The sequence below is a fragment of the Camelus bactrianus genome, chromosome 10 (assembly GCF_048773025.1).
Source record: "Camelus bactrianus isolate YW-2024 breed Bactrian camel chromosome 10, ASM4877302v1, whole genome shotgun sequence".
NCBI lineage: Eukaryota > Metazoa > Chordata > Mammalia > Artiodactyla > Camelidae > Camelus > Camelus bactrianus.
In genome coordinates, this window is record NC_133548.1 from 57905580 (window position 1) to 57925537 (window position 19958).

The 19958-nt window shown below is 40.4% G+C and overlaps 1 protein-coding gene across 21 annotated transcripts in view; it reads right to left on the minus strand.

The window, feature by feature from the left end:
• SYTL2 (synaptotagmin like 2) overlaps nucleotides 1-19958 on the minus strand; it is a 127840-nt gene that overhangs the window by 67330 nt on the left and 40552 nt on the right. For 17 of the 21 annotated variants that reach the window (XM_074372777.1, XM_074372776.1, XM_074372785.1 and 14 more), the window contains one exon: nucleotides 18813-18920. The exons of the other annotated variants lie outside the window; for them this stretch is intronic. The gene's annotated coding sequence lies outside the window, so the exon portion shown is untranslated. Of the gene's footprint in view, nucleotides 1-18812; nucleotides 18921-19958 lie in introns of those variants that run through there. 21 annotated transcript variants of the gene reach the window in all.

Sequence of the window (19958 nt, forward strand, 5' to 3'; positions counted from 1 at the left end):
TGACTCGTATGACCTTGTCTCCACAGATTCCATGCCCTTGGTGCCTCGCTTGCCTCACGCTAGGCCCAGACCTGCTCAGATCCTTCTGGTCAGGCCATTAATTATCCCATCAATGATACATCAAGTTCCTACTATGTGCAAGGTCTTCCCTGCACCTCAACATCCTCTAAAGAGACACCTGCTTTGAGATGGATACAATGCCGACCACACACATTAACTAGACCCCTTGACATAAGAGGATGCTGTGATGGAGCAGAACACATTGCTTTGGAGTCAAAAGATAACTGGAAGGGGACTGAGCTTTCATCAGTTCTTTGGTGTTTCCCTAAGGACTCTGGGTTTGTGTCTTGGTCTGTACTATGTAGACAGCAAGACCTACCTTACAGGGCTACTGTGAGGATGACACTAGGCTGTAAGTTAAATGGTCTGGGACATACTAAGGGCTCCATAAACTCCTGTTGACAGTAAATCGTCAGCATTTCACCAACTCTATCACCTTTCTGTGCTACCTTGAGGTTGCAGTGTTACAGCTGCTGCTTTTTCTATTTTCCTCATTAGACCATCTCCCATCTTCTAACTTCCACTCCAGTCTAAGAAGGAGTCAAATTCCTCATTTCTGCAAACACTTCCTTCCCCAGAGGCCTCTGAGGAGATTAAAAAAAAAAGCTAAATTTGATATTGGAATTTGGCAGTAGAGAGGTTGGGTGGGAGGATCCCATTTTTCATTTACCAAAATTCTTCTAACTCCTCTCATCTTAGGCCTGGACCTCAGTTCTAGAAAATCAAAAGCCAAGAGTCTGACTTCTTCTCTGGTTCTTCTCCTTTCTCTAATTCTGCTTCCTCTAGTGGTGAGCAGTGAGGTGCCTTGGCGTCCTTGTCTCCCTAGCACCTAGCACGATGCCTGGCTCACATGAGGTGCCTCATCTACCGAATAAAGGAAAGAAAAAAGGGATTATAGGGACGAAAAAGGCTTAACAAGTTGTCTTCTGTAGACATGTTTGTTAACTCTCTGTGGTAGGCAGACTACTGGTCCTCCAAAGATGTCCACATCCTAATTCCTGGAACTTGTGAATATGGTACATGGTAAAAGGGACTTTACAGATGTGATTAAATTAAGGGTCTTGGATGGGGAGAATGTCCTCGATAATCTAGGCTGACCCAATGTAATCAAAAGGTCCTTATAAGGAAGCAAGATGGTCAGAGAAGAGATGTGAGGATGAAGATAGGTTGGAGTGATGTGCTTTGAAGACAGAGGAAGGGGCCAAGGCATGCAGGCAGCCTCTAACAACTGGAAAAGGCAAGGAAACATTCCCTCTAGAGCTTCCAGCAGGAACTCAACTCTGCCAACTCCCTGACTTTATCCTGTAAGACTCATTTCAGATTTCTGATCTCCAGAACTATTAGATAATAAATTTGTGTTGTTTTCAAATCACTAAGTTTATGGTAATCTGTCCTGAAGTAATACGAAATTAACACAGCCTGAGGACAGATAATGTGCCTTATTCATCTCTGAGCTCCCAGCTTGTTGCCTGGACCTCTGCTGACTAAATACATCCTAAAAAGCAACACTGAGGGTAGATGGCTTTCTTCTCATTGCCATATAGCCAATCAGTTGCCAGGTTCGGTTGACTGAACCCCTGTACGCACCCTCCAATTCAACCCTTTCTCTCCTTTTCTACTTCTCATTTAGAATGGAACTTGAACATGAACTGAACAGGGCTTCTTTAACTCCTGGTTCACCCCCACTTCTGGCTCCTGTGCACAATCCTGCTAGACTCATATTTCAAATCCCCACTCTGAGTATGCCATACCTCAATTTAAAAACCTTCTCTAGCTCTTCCCTGATGGCAGAGTAAGTCCAAATTCCTAGTGCTGACATACTTCTCATTCCGAGCCTCCTATCCAACCTTATTTCCCATGGACCCTTTCCTGCCCCATGAATTCCAGCCAAACCACTCCTCAATATCACCTCCACACTAACATCATCAGATCTGTACTCTTGCTGTTCTCTTCACCTAGAATGTCTTTCCCTTGTATCTGCACACATGCAAACCTTACCCATCATTCAAGTCCCAGCATAAATGACACCTTCTTCATGAGGCTGCTCCTACAGCCCCCGAGCCCATCACAAATATCCGTTCCACAAGCCAGCAATAATTATTTTTTTCTACTGAGCCCTCATAGCTCTTATCTGTACATTTCCCATCTGCAGTAGGAAAGAGGACAGGTCCTACATTCAGATAGACCTGGGTACAATAAGACCCTCTTGTGCAAGTTACTTAGCTTCTCTACACCTCAGGCTTCTCATCTGCAAAATGGGCATGTCTTACTGGGTTGTTGACAAGACTTAAGCTCAAATATAGGTGCCCAACAAAGTAAGTATTCAATAATTACATAAACATTACAGAAACTTATATACATATCAAATTCCCACTTTTAGACTCTTTAAGAGAAGGATTTATGTCCACATTTCTGTAGCCAAAGAGTACCTTGAACATAGTAGTTATAAAAAACTTCTAAATATTGAGTAAATCACTGAAGTGTTGGGAGTATCTCTTCAGGCTTCCTTTCTGTATATAGTAAGGATGGTCTCATTTTTCTCCATTTCAGAGGGAAGAGGAGAAGTACAGTGGTCCTCTTTCTGACTCTCAGAACGCTGAAGATGAAAATTTTGTTAAGACCCTCTCTGTTTGGTTAATGCCTCTAAGCAACCTTTCATCCCAACCAACAATAATAAATGAGTATTGTTTTCATTAGCACAAGTTATACATTGTTATTTTAATGTCATTGAGTTCTAGTTCAGAAAATAGCTGTTGTTTCAGAGCCAGTGGGACGAAGTTCACTTTCACCCCATCATATTTAGAAATCTCAGGCTGGAGATAATTCATTCCTCAGTTGGGTATGCAACAGAATTACCTTCCTTTAAAGGCATTTCTTAAACCACTTTCACACTAGAGGAGAAACTCGGCCCTTTATTTCTCAATCTAGTTGGCAGCATCACGAAGCGGAAAGAACATGAGATTTAAAGTCGTAAGATCTCGTTTGAAATCGAGTCATCCACTTACTAGCTTGGTGACCACGAACACAGCACTTACCTGTCTCCATTTCCTCTTTTCTAAAACTGAGACTAACAACTGCCCTCCTCACTTGCTGAATCACTACAGGGGGCTAGTGAGACCATATACAGGAAGACATTTTATAATCTGCAAAATGCCATCCAACTGCACTTATACCTCCTAACACAGCACAAGCTCCAAACAGACACCCGTAAGACTGGCTAAGAGAAAAGGTTCATAGTGCATTTGAGAAGAAACAAAGAACGTTTTCACTTTGCCTGCCTTCGTGTAATCCCTGAGACACAAGAGAGAGTAGCGCTGTAATTGCAGATGCCAAATAATCACAGGCAAGTTCCCCTCATAGGAGTCTTAAGGAGTATCTGACTTGGTATCTGTGGAGTGTTCTGAGGGGACAGTCCTGAATGAAAGGTACTAACTAACATGTAATTAGTCAGCACCATCTCTACCCAGGCATTGTGCCACATGTTACATACAGGACATCCCTGAATCTTCAAAACCCAACCATTCCTTGACGTAGTTGTAATCCTGAAGGACCTTCACTGTGATTGAGAAGGTGTGAGGAATAGCCAAGCACATCGAAGACAGCGCTGAACATTAATTAGCACTTAACACTAAAAAAGGGCAGTGACCATCCCAACTCCAATCTGGGTTTCCCCATACTCCAGTTCCTTTACTTATTTCCCAGGATAGGCTGACTAAGACTCAGTACAATGCCTCAATGAAGGGTAAAAGCCCTAATGAGCAAATTGCATGAAAAATTCAGCTGGTCTTTTGGAGAAAAACAGCTGGAGCTGACCTTAAGAATTCCACTAATTCCCCCTACCGCACAGCCTAAAAATAGCCAAAAAGCATTTCTAGCTAGTAATGGCCTTTCCTTTAAAGGACATAATATGCAAAAAGGCATGCTGGGGTCATTACCCCAAACCATGCAGTCCCCATGATAAATCCTTGGCCAAATGTTCCTATGAGAATCTGCCTTCACAAGGTCGACACTGAAATTTCACTGTGATGGTTCTCGCCTGCCCTACTCCCCAGGCACCACTGGGTCTATATAGAGATGGACACTGTCAGCCACTAACTACCTGTGTGGCCATGAGTAAGTCAATTTCCCTTCCTTGGCCTCAGTTTCCAAATTTGTCAAATGAAATGCTAGATTCTGACCTCTAAAGTCTTCTTCAAGTATAAGACTCCTTGGAAGGTACATTCAATGGCTCCTCAATGCCTTCAGGATAAAATTCAAACCCCCTCAGTGTTACATGAGCTCCTCCAGATCTGCCCTTCCTCTCCATTTTCCCTGACATCATACCCTGATGTTCTTTCAATTTACCTCTGACATTTCTGTGCCTTTAGAACTCCCTCTGCCTGTGCTGCCCTTTCCCAGCTGCTTAGACTCCTACTTATCTTTCAAGTCAGAGTCCAGGTATCACCTCCTCTGAGAAGGTGAGTGTAGCCCCTTCCTCACAAGTTGACTAGAGTCTTCTCCCCTGTGGTCTCACAGGACTCTATGTATAGCAGCTGCCTGCTTCCTTGTCAGTCTCCCTTACAAGGATCCTGGGTGCTCCTTCAAAGAAGAGATGCCACATCCATCTCTTCTGTATTCCCACTACCTGACCCTGAGCATGCCATTCGCCGTTTGCTGATACTGTACCAAATTCCACCCAAGTACCTCATGCATATTAAAGAGTTATTCCAAAGGACCAGAAAGTGATTTTTTAAAGGAATGTTTTCTCCATTCCAAAAGCAAGGAAGTAAACTCTCTCCAAGTCTTTGCCTTATTAGGAAAAATCATATAGATAGCTATTTGGAATTGTGACATAATCTTTGTGGACTTGAAAAATATAGACTACATTTGTTTCTGAGAAACTTCTCTTTAAACTAAGTGAACCACAGTCTTAAAAAAAAGATTCAAATTTAGAAACAATGTCCAACTTGGTGGGTTTTGGATTGTTGTTTTGGGGGTTTTTGTTTTTGTTTTCACCAAGAGGAAGGAAAATCTCCAAAAGAGACAAATTATACATTAAGCTTTCTGAAAATTCTCAGCCAAGCCCTGGAAAATCAGATGAAAGGCAGCAAGAATGTGATTTTGTACAGAAAAGAAAAATGCCTTATTAACTACTATTAATATCAAAAGGTATGTGTATGTATTATAGAAGATAAAAACCAAGGTAATGCAATTAATAGGTAGAACTTGGATTTGATGGGAAAGTAGGAGAAGAAACAGGCATTTTTATCTTCCTTCAATACCTTCTTCCATCTTCACATACATTACTTATACACTATAAGGCATATCCGCAAAGTAGGCAGTACTGTCTGTGTTTTACAGATGAGGAAACTGAAGTTTATGGAGGTTAGGGGACTTGCCTAAACCCATGCTGCCTCTAAGCTAAAGGGCTGAAACTTGAACCCAGGTCTGCCTAGCTCCCAAGTGCTGTCCAACACACCAGAAGGGAGCAGCAAAGGTGGAAGGAAGGACCAGGCACACCAGTGTCCTGTGAAGGAACTCAAAGATGCAAAGAGGAGCTGAGGTTTCCCTCAAACTCCTGCACATCCAAGGCACTGAGCTCTGCAGTACAGAATGCGATTAAACCTGCTGTGTAATACAGTTAGTTACAGAGAGATTTTTATTCTTTAAGTGATCCAATTTATCAGCATATAAATAAACTCCTGAAGTTTGGAGAGCAGGGAGTATGATGTTCCAGCATCAGCAAATCTATTTTTTCTAAACTCTACAGAACAATAAAAATCCTTGCACTGATCTGAGAAAGAGCTTTATAGTATTAGCCAATCCTTAAAATATCCTCTGAAAGCAGGCAAAAATGATCATCGGCACTTCATTATGCAGGGTCAGCCTGGAGAAACAGCCCAAGACCAGGGTTCTGGTTTTTTGCTCTACCACTAATGACTGAAACCCTAGGTGGTTTCACTCACCTTTCTGGGTGACCTCACCTATAAAATGAGGCATTTCGTCCCTGATCTCACATATATCTTCCAATTGTATAATTTCTTTTTCTCATCAGCATAAAAACAAATGATCAGAATGCATTTCAACACCACTACCAAGCAAGCCAAGGGAGAAAGATGTAGATTGTTGGAGGGAAAAAAATGTCATCCTGCTGCCCAGTGCAAAACGCCTTTTTGTTTGTTTGTTTGTTTTTTTGTTTTTTGGGGGTGGGGAGGTAATTGGTTCACTTACTTACTTACTTACTTATTTAAATGGAGGTTCTGGGGATTGAACCCAGGACCTCATGCATGCTGGCATGCTCTCTACCACTGAGCTATACCCTCCCCACAAAATGCCTTTTAAGAAATGAAACATTTTTCATAAGATATAGCTGTATCAAAGGAGAGAATGATAATTAGGAAAACAGGATGTAAAAACTGACAAAAGTCATCCTTCCCTTCTTTCTCTGTCCCCCTCTCCTCCTTTCCTCTCTAAGAGTATCCCTTGTTTGTGACTGAGCGAGGTACTACGGGTACAACTATCAAGTAGTAAGACCTGGCTCCTGTTGTCAAGAAGACTTTGACTCCCAGCAGTAACAACTGCTCCCATTTGTACAAGGCTAGGGGTTTACACTATTCTCTGGCATATGCGCTCTTCACAACAACCTTGGGAAGTAAGGAGGGCAGGTAGGAGTAAGTATCATAATCCTTCTCTTATTGATGTGAAAACTGAAGCTCAGCAAGGTCACGCGGCTTGTCTAAGGTCACACAGCCACTAAGTGACAGAGCTGGGAAGAGAACACATTTGCAAAGGAGGAAAAGGACTACAGATGAAGGGTATCAATATTTGTGTCAATTGTGTGATAAGTGGGGAAGTAAAGCCATCAGGGCAAGAACTGGGAAGAGGTGAAACCTGAGTGGAGCTTTGAATATGGGGGAAGATTTAGACAATTCACAACTGCACTAACTGAACTGAATGCAGAGGACAGCACAGCACTACTTTAGAGAGGGTGGAGTGCAGAAAAACAAAAGAATGTCTATATATGCACACAGAAGCACAGCGTCTTTCATTTAAGAAGCGGATATTCTTTAGCCACCATCAGTAATCAGCATGTGTGGCTCTGAGTATTCTTCTCAGGAGCAGAAATGGGCGGTCCTGAGCCTTTTCCCTCGGTACGCAAAGCAGGTATTAGGGAACAGGCCACACAGCATTAGGGGTATGGGATCTGTTCCCATTGAGCTAGGGTGAAAATCCCTGACCTTGGCATTCTTGACCATTACTGTAACTACCTGAGCTGACTGGCCTTCTCAGTCAGGTATCCTCTGTAAGCGTGACTAGTCACATGCTTGTACAGCCAGCCTACCTTCCCAAACTGCATTCATTGCTACCTAGGCTCAAGAATGTAATTAATGAGCAACCTGGACCCACTCATGAGGTAGGAAGGAAGAGGAGGAGAATGTCTGGGAAAGATTTCAAGGTGATGATAGAGCCTCAACATTACATAAGAGCTTAATAAAACAGGCCCAGGCTCTGTGTATCAGGCAGAATGGGATTTAAGCCAAAAAACAGGAACTGGGCAGATTGTGGATTCAGATTAAAGGTCCTTGAGAGGGGAGACTTCAGACGCAAAGCAGAGTGAGGTTAACGTTAAACCACGAACCTGTTTGGGATAGGGAATTTAGGTGACAGGAATTCTACGGTTTACTCTTCGCAGAATTATAGATCTTATTTCTTACTAGTGAAACTTTAGTCAGCTCTACAGAATTTTGATTCCAATTTTATTTCATCAGGTAACATCTCAAACAATACCTATTTCATTAAGGGTTCTGAGATGAAATTCACGGGTATAATTCACACAATACAGGGTACGAAGACATTAAACAATCCCCCTGCCCCAACCCCCGACCCCAAGCAACTGGCAAGCAGTGGGGATGGGTTGGAGGCAGGGGTTATATGACGATGGTGCCCAGGAAGCAGTTTTGGAGTTTGGACTTGAAGCTGAAAGTGACTCTTTCTAATCAGAAGGAATTTAAACCTTCTCTTCCATCACACGAACCCAGTGCTATTTGCAGGGTAGATACAATGACCAAAGAGAAACAGAGCTCCATGCAAGAGAGGGCAACCAGTTCCAGCATCTCTTCAGCCTTTCTGGCATCTCAAGGAGCTCATTAGAGGGCAGAACAGCCTTCCATAGACACTCACCAATGGAGACTTGAAGGCTTGCCCTTGAGTAAGTGCTGAATAATGATTACGCTTACTGAGGAGGAGCAAGAATAAACACCCATACACTCTGTCTACCTACCTATCCACCTATCTAAAGATAGAGTGTATATTTGAATATAACAGTTTATATACATGAATATAGGCAATGTATGTATATATTTAGTTCTCAATCATTTGCAACCAATTTGTAAAATCCTAAGAACGCCTCACCTTACTATATAGAATAAAATGGGCTGGGTTGTTGCTAAATGACTATAAAACCCGGAATCTCATGCTCAGGTAGGGGGTAAAATCAGGTACCCCTCCCCCATAAAAGAATGTCCTACCAAGGCTTATTTTGGTTCAGATGTAGTTTTTTGTTGTTGTTGCTGTTGTTGTTTTGTATTTTTGTCTGAGGGTGGGGGGGGGGTTAGCAGGATTATATGTGAAGTTACTGCTGTTGTCTCTGTGAGACCCACCAAGTTAGAACACTTACAGAAGCCGTCTCACTAAATCCTCAGTCCAGTGATAATAAAAGTATCGTTAGCATTCCTATTTTACAGAGGAGGAACTGGGTTCAGAGAAGCAGAGTAACTTCAACCCTTCTTCTTAAATACTAATTTATACACAGATATGTGTATATGTGTGTATTTCATTTAGATATCAGTTATCTCCTATGAACTGATAACAGAATTTCAAGTTTTCATTTCAAAAACTACAAACACATGGGTCAGGTAATACTCATACAGTCTCATTATTCAATTTTTTTTTCCTAGCAGAGATAAATCTTAAATAAACGGTCAAGCCATAATGGAAAGTTGAAAATATTTAGGTAAATTAATCTTTTTTCATAGCTTTGATTACAGAAGATGAGTACTTATTTTATAAACTTTTAATCAACAAAAGTTGATCAATAAATACCTCCTAAGGACATCTGTGTGAGAGAGACTTATCAGGCATGTTACACCTGAGAGGGGATGAGAGTGTGGAAAACCCAGAAGTATTGGAGAAAGAACACTGTCATGGGAATTAGGCCAGGTCAGTCTCTCTCCTGGCTCAGTCACTCTGAGCTGTGTGATGCTGGGCAAGTCACTTAACCTTCTGGGTCTTTGCTCTCCTCATTTGCAAAATAAGGGCACTGAAAAAGATGATCTTTCTTTTCCAAAGAGGGATCTTACAGATGCAGCAAGAAACTGCTCTTATTCATATTGGTGAAAGAGCCATATTCAGACCACAGCAGAATTTGGCTACGATGGACCATAGCCCTGTAATTTATGAGTACATTTTTTATTTCATTTCAAAGCCCAGAATAACAACATCCCAATCTTGATCATTCTGTTGTGCTCAGGCGCCACTAAAAAATAAGACACTTTACAACCAAATTAAGTAGCCCTTATTCTTGAAAGTAAAAAGCAAACAAGGCAAAATTTGTTATTATTAACTAATAGTACCTATGAGAACATCAAAGGCTTACATAGCACTTACCGTTATTGTTCTAAACACTTTACATCATTCATTCATTAATTTCTCACAACAATGTGCCAAGGTAAGCCTTTTACAGATAGACAGGCTTAGAGAGGCTAAATAACTAGTAAGCGGCTGTGCAGGACTCTGCTCAGGCAGCTCAGGGCCAGCATCCACACTCCTGACCTCCAATCAACCTTGCCTCTCTTGGGAGACGGTGTCACAAAGCACAAAGTCATTCTCTAGATGCCTGGATTGTAGCCTTTTACGTCTTTGGCTCTTTCTGCCTCTTTCTCACTGACCCTTGTGGACTCTCTGGCTTGGCTCATTTTCTACTCTCTGGCAGATTCTGCCCACAGGCTTCCTCCGACTGAACTTCCCCAAGCAGCCTAAGGGGAGGAGGCCCCAGGGGACCTCCAGCAGCACAGGGGATGCTATTCAGCCACAACAGCCAGGGTCCACCACGTGTCCCAGGACAAACGTCTTCATCTGACCTGACACAGTGTCTTAAAATAAACCTTCAAAAAGTAACTGAAAATTCATCTTTCTTAAACCTGGGGAGAACTCTCACCTTCACCAAGAGACCCAGTCAGAGGAGAAAAGAAACGTTTCCACAGGAAAAGCATCTGATGAACTCAGAGAAGTTAAGGCTAAACTTTGTAAAAGTTGATGGTGGAGGTGGTGTAACACAACGGTCTGAAAACAGGACTTGGGCTTAAGGGCTGCTTAACCACCACGTGCCTCGAAGTCCTTCTGCCATATTTTTCCATTAGGAAGGCCAAAGCCACCAAAAAAAAAAAAAAAAAAAAAAAAAAAAAAGAGTGTGGTGAATTTCATGAATACGTTGCAAAAAGGAATTAAGTAAATTAACAGAGATGTGAAGAAAAAAACCTTACCTAAACACGATATTCTCTGCCTTATTGATCTTTGTTTTCATCTTAGGTACTAGAGGGGGAAAAAACATGGAAGAAAAGACCAAGGAGATCAAGGAGAACTAGTCAGCCTGCGACGCCTTTTCACTTCAAATTCTGGGTCCGTAATTATATTATTCCCCCAAATAATAGCTTTCAAGTCACTACTATAGGCTGAAACAGAAGGGAAATAAATGATATCATCATGGGGCTTAAATTTATTACATGTTCATTTTATTACACTAATGCACATCAGAAGCATAGGAAATTACCAGCCTTCCATATTCATCAAAAAAAAAAAAAAAAAAGACTTACACAAAAAAAAACCCATCATCTTAAATTTTGGTTTTCAATTTCTTCCCACAATTCCACAGAGCTGGTAAGGGGAAAATGCTTTCATCATCTGGATTTATAAGCTAGTTTCTATCAGCCCTGGGAATCCCTGGCTACACCACAGCCTTCTGCCTGCTATAACACATCAGTATTTGCATGTATTTAATGCAGTACCTTCTTCTTTGGGTATTACTTCTTATTTGAACCAATCAGAAGAGGTTTCAAGGTAAGGAGGGAAGAAGTGGGAAGTGAAGAATGGGCAATTTGAGTCAAGAGAAATCCCACACCCACTCCACACTGAAACCACAACTATGTATGGTCCTTGCTAAAGGGAAAAGCACCTGAGGGCTCCTTGAAAGCTAGAAGGCCGGACACCAATGAGGTCTACTCTGTGGGATTCAGTCTCATCTGAGGATGGAGGCTTTTGTCATTCTAAACAAAACTCAAATGAAATGGTACTTACTAAATAACAGAATGGATAGAACAGACATTCAGTATGGGCTCAAATTAACAACACAGCTTGCTTGAGGGCAGCTAGAAATAAACCCCCTTCAAGGATGAAAAACAGAAGGAAAAGTGGGATTTCAACTTTGCCCTTAACTAGGCATTATCTGGGAAATGTCTCATATTTTCCTAGGAGTCAAAATCCTTGCCTACCAGCTTTATAAAAAAAAAAAGAAGAAGAAGATTTTTAAATAATTTCTGCTATTCTTCTGTTTCCAAAATAGTTCCAAAGACTGATCTGTAAGATTTTCAATGAGATTTTTCATCATCATGAAAAGTTACAGAAAGTCTGAATTGGTCCAGGAAAACTAGAGAGTAAAATCCTGAAAGATTAACTCTTGAGGTCTGTCAGAGTCCACAGGAGCTTAAAAGAGGCCCACACCCTGGACTTCTAGCTTGACTGTCTCTGAAGAAGCCATAGGCCACTGAAGTCCAAGAGTCAACAAATGTAATTTTTATTCATCTATTACTTAGTAGAATGTAAGGAGTATAACACCTAGCTCAAAAAGTACTTGTTGAATGGGTGCTAAATGAAAACATTAAATAACCCCAAGGAAGGAGCAAGTGACTCCTACTTCATGCTCTGCCCATGGTTGGACCCAACTATGCTACATAAACATTGTGGAAAAAAACTTGTTCATAGCAGCTTTATTTGTGATAGCCAGAAATTAGAAGTTATCCTGATGCCCATCAACAGGAGATTAGTTAACCTACAGTATATCCATACCACGGGATACTAGTAAGCAATAAAAAGGAACACACTATAGATAACACACAACAATCTGGATGAATCTCAAGGCAATTATGCTGAATATAATAAAGCCAATCCCAAAAGTTATTCACTCTGTGGTTCCATCTATATGACATTCTTGAAATGGCAACATTACAGAAACGGAGAACTGAACAGTGGTTACCAGAGGTTAAGGATGGAGACAAGGGAGGCAAGGGGGAGATGGTTATAAAAGAAAAATGGGAGGGATCTTTGTGGGGATGGAACTGATCAGTAAGTATCCTGATGACAGTGTGGATACATGTGATAAAACTGTATAGAACTTAAGACACCCTGGTGCCCACAAGAGCACACACAAGAAAGTACATGTAAAACTGGGGAAATCTGAATCATATTGATATCAATATCCTGCTTGTGATTATTGTACTACGGTTGTACAAGATGTTACCACTGAGGGAAACTGGGCAAAATGGTACACAAATCTCTCTATATTATTTCTTATAGCTACATGAGAATCTACAATTATCTTAAAATAAAAAACCTTTAAAAAATCTTGAAGCAACTTCTCTACCACCATCAGCACCACCATTTGAGACTGTGTGCGTATGTGTTTAACACATGAAACCTTTCCTAACCACCTACGTAGATCTCTCCCACCTCTAAACTCCCAATACACCAGCTGTTTTTATCATCTAATCTAACTCCTATTCTTACATTAAGAACAGATATTTCAGGACACTTACCCCCCTACAGGATAAAAGCTCCTGAGACAGGGCACATGTCTTCTACCTTTTTGATACCCACTCAGTGCCCAGCACAATGCTGAACCTAGAGTAGAGACTCAATAAAAGCATTTTTAATAAATGAATAAGTGAATGAAGAAATGTACACATTTTCTACTCCTCATAGTAGAGATGGGTAAACCTGTAATTCACAATCCTCTTGCTTCAAATTTTTTCAGCTTTGAAAGAGTTTAGAGGTGGGAGAGATCTATGTAGGTGGTTAGGAAAAGGTTTCACGTGTTAAACACGTGCACACATGTGCGCACATGCGCGCGCGCACACACACACACACACACACACACACAGTCTCAGATGGTGATGTACCCCCCAGCTTTACAGGCCTAACGTGAGGTTAAAGATCACCTCCCAATGAGCCTGCAGTAGTATCTACACTGATTATTTGCTGTGTGATCTTGCACCAGTTAATTTCCCTGAACTTCAGTTTTCCCATTTGTAAAATGAGGGACACTACTTATTTTTGCAAGCTTAGTATGTGAATGAGACGTGGTATTATAAACAGCCTAGCTCAATACCAACCTAAGTAGATGCTCAATAAATGTTTTTAATCCTTCCATAGATACTTCCAGGCACTAATGCTCACTTCATAGTTCAAAATGGTGGCCAATTCTTAGTAAGTTTATGTTTTTTCAATAAATAAGCAATGTTTTATTCACATGGCACCTTTCTCAAAGATCAAACTTTATTTCCAATTACAATGGCAAAAGTAATGCAGACAAAGCAAACAGAGATAGAGGATGAATAAATGGGAAGAGACCTGTTCAAGCAGAAGATGATAAGGGAATTTATGGGTAGCTGTTAGGATAGTTACCGCAAGTCCCCCTCCCTGCAAATCACCGGCTTATCTTGGGCGTGTTCTCTTCCCCTTGGTTTCAGGCCATGGTCCTGTCCAAACGCAGCATAGAAACTATGGCAAGACACCCAAAAGGTCTAATGATCTCTAAGAACAGTGGGTTGAAGAGAAGGAGAAAGGGCTTCTGTTTATCTTCTCTGCCAAGGAAGTATTTGTTTTCAGGGTAAGTCTACTGCTTCCTTCTCAGGGCTGGGAGTGCCTTAGTCCATTCTTACCCAGAGGGTGATAACTTTTCCCCTAAGAATGCAGCTGTCAGAAAATATATTTGCTCTGGATGTGTCACTGGGTCACGAAGAGTTCTATGAGAAATACTTCACACATGGGTGTCTCCAAGCCCAGGCAGTGGAGATATTTGCTAATCCATAAGGCAGAGATGGACAAACAGCAGATATGGTTTCAGGGTCCGGGTTTTACAAGAATGTACATGGCCTCGGCTAGAGACTCAGGAGGAATCATGCATGACTGTGACAAAGAGGCTCCCTCCCTTAAAGGAGCTGGTGGTGTAATTCTGCATACTTATACATTTGCTTTACTTCTATCATAATGAGCTTGCATGGCACAACAGCATGTTATGTCAAAGAAAAAGTCTTAAAAATAGAACATCATTCCAAGCATATTCCCTATAACTAGCAGAAGCATTTAAAACAGCATATTAAGAAATGTCCATGTTAGACGACAAACACGTGGTATATCCCATAGATTTCAGTAAAAAACGAATATGCTGTCTAAAAGGACTGTAAATCTTTAAAGCTTTATAAGGTCTATTCTTTCCCGTATTAGCACACTGAATAGCATATACTCATTAAGTAATTACTACATGCCAGACACTATAATAAGCCTTTCAAAGAATCATTTCATTTAAGCTTTAAAACAAGAGTTACACACATAATATTTTTTCTATTTTACCGATGAGTAAACTTCAGCTTAGAAAGACCAAGGATTATCTGATTCAGAACCAGTATTTTTAGTCTTCACACTGAGTACACTATTTTGTGCTTGTTTGTTTCACAGAGAAGGCCAAAGTTACTATTGCTATTGAGATAAGAAAATATACAGTATTGATCCCTCAAACATATTAGGTTGAATCACACAAAACTGCCAATATGCAAATGTTCTGACCCAAAGAAATGGCAATCTCACTTGGTTCAACCTAATATAATACCAAGACAGAATGACATGTTCCTGGCCCCCGCGCAGCCCTAGCTAGCTGTAAGACTTTGGGCAAATCACTAATCTTCACCTGCTTCATCCCATAAAATAAAAAGGTTGAGCTGAATTTGTTTTTATGTTCCCTTCCAGCTCTATGCTTCCAAGGGAAGAGAGAGAAGTACCATAATTCATTTGCTCAACAATTATTTATTGACTACTACATGGCAAACACTGCACTTTCTCTTTCCTTCTAAATTCACCTGCTTTTCAAGGACAGCCTCCCAGCAACTTCCTCTGATCCCTGGGCTCCCACATGTTAGAGATAAAAACCCAGCTTGAGGATTCTTGCTTGCTTGCTATTTAGGGAAGCTGGCATGTGCCCCAGGATGCTGGCAGCTCCTGCCCCATCACAATTCCACAGCAGAAGAGAAAAATCAAAGGACCTAGAAACTACCTCAGGGTGAAGAGAGAAAGTATGATGTGGAAGAAGAAATGGTTACATGTGTATAAATGTGTTCCAAAACAAAGAACTCTCAGTAAGTGTTCTGGTTCACAGTGATTTCCAGAAAAATATTCTCCTTTCTGGACTTCACCTGCACCTTGCCCCAGAAAGATAGTCATCCAGCCTCTTAAATTAAAAAAAAAAAAAATCCAGAAGGAAGAGACCTCAGTTTTGCTGGGGAGAGCACTTGAGCATCAGAGCCTTTGCAGTGATTAAGGATTGGGAGCAAAGGATTACAGGAAAAACCAAATGGAAAGCCTCAAAACACTGATTCAACACTGTGCTACTCACTAGCTTTGTGAGCGTGGATTCATCATTCAACCCACCTCTGCCTCAGTTTCCTCATCTGTAGAATAAAGACTTAGATAGATGACCTCCAGGCACTTTTCCTCTTCTAAAGGTTGATCAGCCCTTTATCATCTAAGTTTTTACCATTTAATCTGCCATCTGTTCCTTTTTGCACTGTGCTCTGTGGACTTGGCAAACAGCTGCTTTCCAACACGCCTACAACAGCTCTTCAAATACATACTTGAAGACTCTTACGAGTGCCCACTTCAATCCCTTTCCTCCGGTTTAAATTGAAGTCCTATATGAAGTTGTGTGGTTAGCAAGATGTTGGGAGTAACTCATGTGGGGTCACACATCTAAACTTTGAGTTCAATACATGCAGCAAATAGCTGTTTGCTTTCTCAATTTCTTGAAACTGAGAAAGACCCATAGCTCCCAACCTCATTCCCTGGGAATCCTACCAGCTGTTATAGGAACACAAAAGCTGCAGGAGAAGAGGATTAATAACCCTGACACGCTGACAGTCTAGCTGAGATCAAACCTACACACCATATGTAACTGGTGAATTCTATAGGAAAGATTATTATTATGTGCTAGATTTGGATTTGTACCCAGTACAAGTCAAAGGAAGCCAGAGGGACAAGGTCAGATAGGGGGTGTAGTCTGCTCCAACAAAAGCCTGTTGCTCTGTATATTAGACTCTGAATCACTGAAAAAGACACAACTCATCAGGGAAAATAAGACACCAACCCAGCCTCTGGCCTCTTCAACTAGGGGCGACCCTGGGCTCTACCAACAGAGCTCCCTTAAACCTTTCTGGGAGAGTTCAGAAAGAACTATTGGAAAGGGCAGTGGAGGCCACTGACAGCCACGTGTCCTTTGCCTTTCTGTGTTCTATTCCAAGTCAGGGCTGCTCATTTCTCTCTTAACCTGTAGCTAAACTTTCTAGTCCATTTAATGCAAACTATCTATGAATGGGGCTCCTATGAAATGTGTCACTTTAAGAACCTTGAAGTCTCTAGAAGGATTTTTTCCCCCTCTTCCAACAAGTACCTTTTGCAAACAATAAACTAAAGCATCAAAATGATTTCACAAGAGAAGTAATCATAAAAGCAAATTGTTTGTTAATAAACTGCACCCTGTCACCTGCCCAGATTCTTGATTTCAGAGCTTTTATTACATTTTCTTTTTCATTACAAAATACAAATACTTGTAAGGAAGAAAGTAATCTGAGAATTGTTATTAATCGAATTCTGTTTTAGAGATGAGCAGTTTTCTCTTTCTCTTTAGGGATTTTGAATTAGAAATCTTCTCCAAGAGATAGACATGGAGAAAAGCTTCAGCCACCTCAAATTTTGAAAACATTCATGAAATGTAAGCTGATATATCTCATAACTGATGTTTTATAAACCTGTCCTTAAAAATCAAGGGCACGCTCTCAACATTCTCTGTCATGGAAATTGTTCCAACAGGCAAATAAATAGGCATTTCCATGGTTAAGGCCTCACAGCTGTCACATTATTTAGTAATGCACAAATGAAAAATCCTATTACCAAAAAAAGGCTGGAGAATCTGTGGCTGGAATCTGGCAAGCAATCGCAGCATTTCCACATTGTTTTAGTCAGTACGCTCCCTCAATGCAAATATGAACCCTGCAAAATATTTAATTAAAAATAACTATGTGGTCTGAAAAACAAGTCCAGCACAACTGGAAACATGTCAAAAACGAGAAGTTAATGCTTTGCCATCTTTAATTAATGATGCTGTGAAACTCATTAGAGAAAAGAGCTCACAGTTCGTCAATCCCCATGCTCCACTGACTCAAAAGTGCAGACTGAACTCTAAAGGACAACAGAAAAGCAATAAAACCTCTCACTTCCTCAAGGTCACAGAATAGACTTCTATATCACAAAACTCACAAAAATCCAAATTCCCAACTGGGCATCATGCATCTCCATAAACTTGTCCCCCAGTGAGGGAGCTTGAATTTATAAAGTCTTTAATGCATAGTTGAGTTTGGTTTCTACTATTTACCTGATATTTGAGAGAAGAAAAAATAACATTATGTTGGGGGGAAGTACAAGAAGACTCAAACATGAATTTCCATTTCTTTCTAACAAAAATTTAAAAGAATTTTTTAAGGTTTACATAGACATAAAAGAAAAGTGGAATTTCCAGAAATTGCTCCAGGAATTCATGGAAAGTGGAGCCTTTTACCTGTAATTTTCTTTTAATAAACAAAGAAATACCAAGAACTAGGTGGCCTTTAAAAATGCCCAGGTTCCCTCAAATGATTTTCGACAAGAGTGCCAATACCATTTAATAGAAAAAGCACAGTCTTGTCAACAAATAATGCTGGAAAAACTGGATATCCACACACAAAATAATGAAGCTGGACCCTTCTTAACACCATATACAAAAATTAACTAAAAACAGATCAGAGATCTAAACGCAAAACCTAGAACACAAAACTCTTAGAAGAAAACAAAGGACACAAGCTTCATGACATTGGATTTGGCAATGATTTCTTGACTATGACACCAAAGGTGCAAGTAACCAAAGAAAAAAAAAAACGGACAAGTTGAAATTCATGAAAATTTAAAAATTTTGTGCATTAAAACATCATCAACAGAGTAAAAAAGCACCCCATAGAATGAAAAAGAATTTTTGAAAATCATATATCTGATAAAGGATTAATATCCAAAATATATACACAGAGAACTCCTAAACCTAAAACTCAACAACAACAACCAAAAAACCCAACTAAAAAATGGGCAAAGGACTTGACATTTCTCCAAAGAAGATACACAAATGGCTAATAAGCACATGAAAAGATACCCAACATCACTAATCACTAGGGAAATGCAAATCACAACTGCTCCGAGGTACCACCTCACATCTATTAGGATGACTACTTTCAAAGAAACAGAAAATAAACATGTGGGCAAGGATGTAGAGAAACTGGAACCCTTGTGCACAGTTGGTTGTAGCGCAAAACAGTACAGCCTCTGTGAAAAAACAGTATGGCAGCTCCTCAAAAAGGTAAAAATAGAATTACCTTATGATCCAGCAATTCCACTTCTGGGTATATACCCAAAAGAACTGAATGCAGGGTCTTGAAGAGATATTTATACATCCATGTTCATAGCAGCGTTTTTCACAACAGCTAAAAAGTGGAAGCAAGCCAAGTGTCATTGATGGATGAATGGATAAGCAAAATGTGGTATATACAGATAGTGGAGTATTACTAAGCCTTAAAAAGGAAAGAAATTTTGACATATGCTACAACAAGGGAGATTCTTAAGGACATTATGCTAAATGAAATAAGCCAGTCACAAAAAGAGAATTACTTCTGTATGATTTTACCTACATGACGTACTTAAATCATATCACAGAGACAAGAAGTAGAATGGTAGTTGCCGGGAGCTAAGAATAGGGTGAAATGGGAAATTACTGTTTAATGGGTATAGAATTTCAGTTCTATAAGGTGAAAAGAGTTATGGAGATGGATGGTGGTGATGGTTGCACAACACTGTGAACGTGTTTGACACCACTGTACACTTAGAAAAAGTTAAGGTGATAAATTTTATGTCTATTTTACCACAATTTTAAAAATTGGGGAAAAATGCTTAGGTTCCTTTTCCTTTATAATATCACTCAAGAAGAGGTTAAGTGGCTGCTCTTTGGTATCCACATCTACATTTCAGAATTACCACTTACTATGTGACCTTGGGCAGGTTACCTAGCCTTTCTGCATTTCAGCTTCCTCATCAGTCAAATATCCTCTTAAAGGTATGATGTGAGGATCAGATGATTTTGTATGTGTAAAGCATTTAGTCTCACACAGTAAACACGCCCTAAGTACTAGCTGTTATTATACTACCTCCACCACTAAATCTATTCTCAGCATCACAAATAAAATCTCATCCCATCAAGAAGAAACCACTTGCACGTCATTCTCTGAAATGATGATGGCTTGGCCCAGGTTCAACATCTGATCTAAAAGAACTGAATCTTCCTTTCCTCAGCAGAAGCACACTAATGGGGACCAGGGCCCAAGGTACTCCGTCCTTTGGGCAACAAAAGAGGTTATAGTTAGTCGCATTTATCCAATAAATGTTAATTGTGTATCTAGTCCCTGCTGGACCCTGTGCCAGGTGAACTTATTTGCTCACATCCAGCACTTTCTACTGTACTCTTCAGA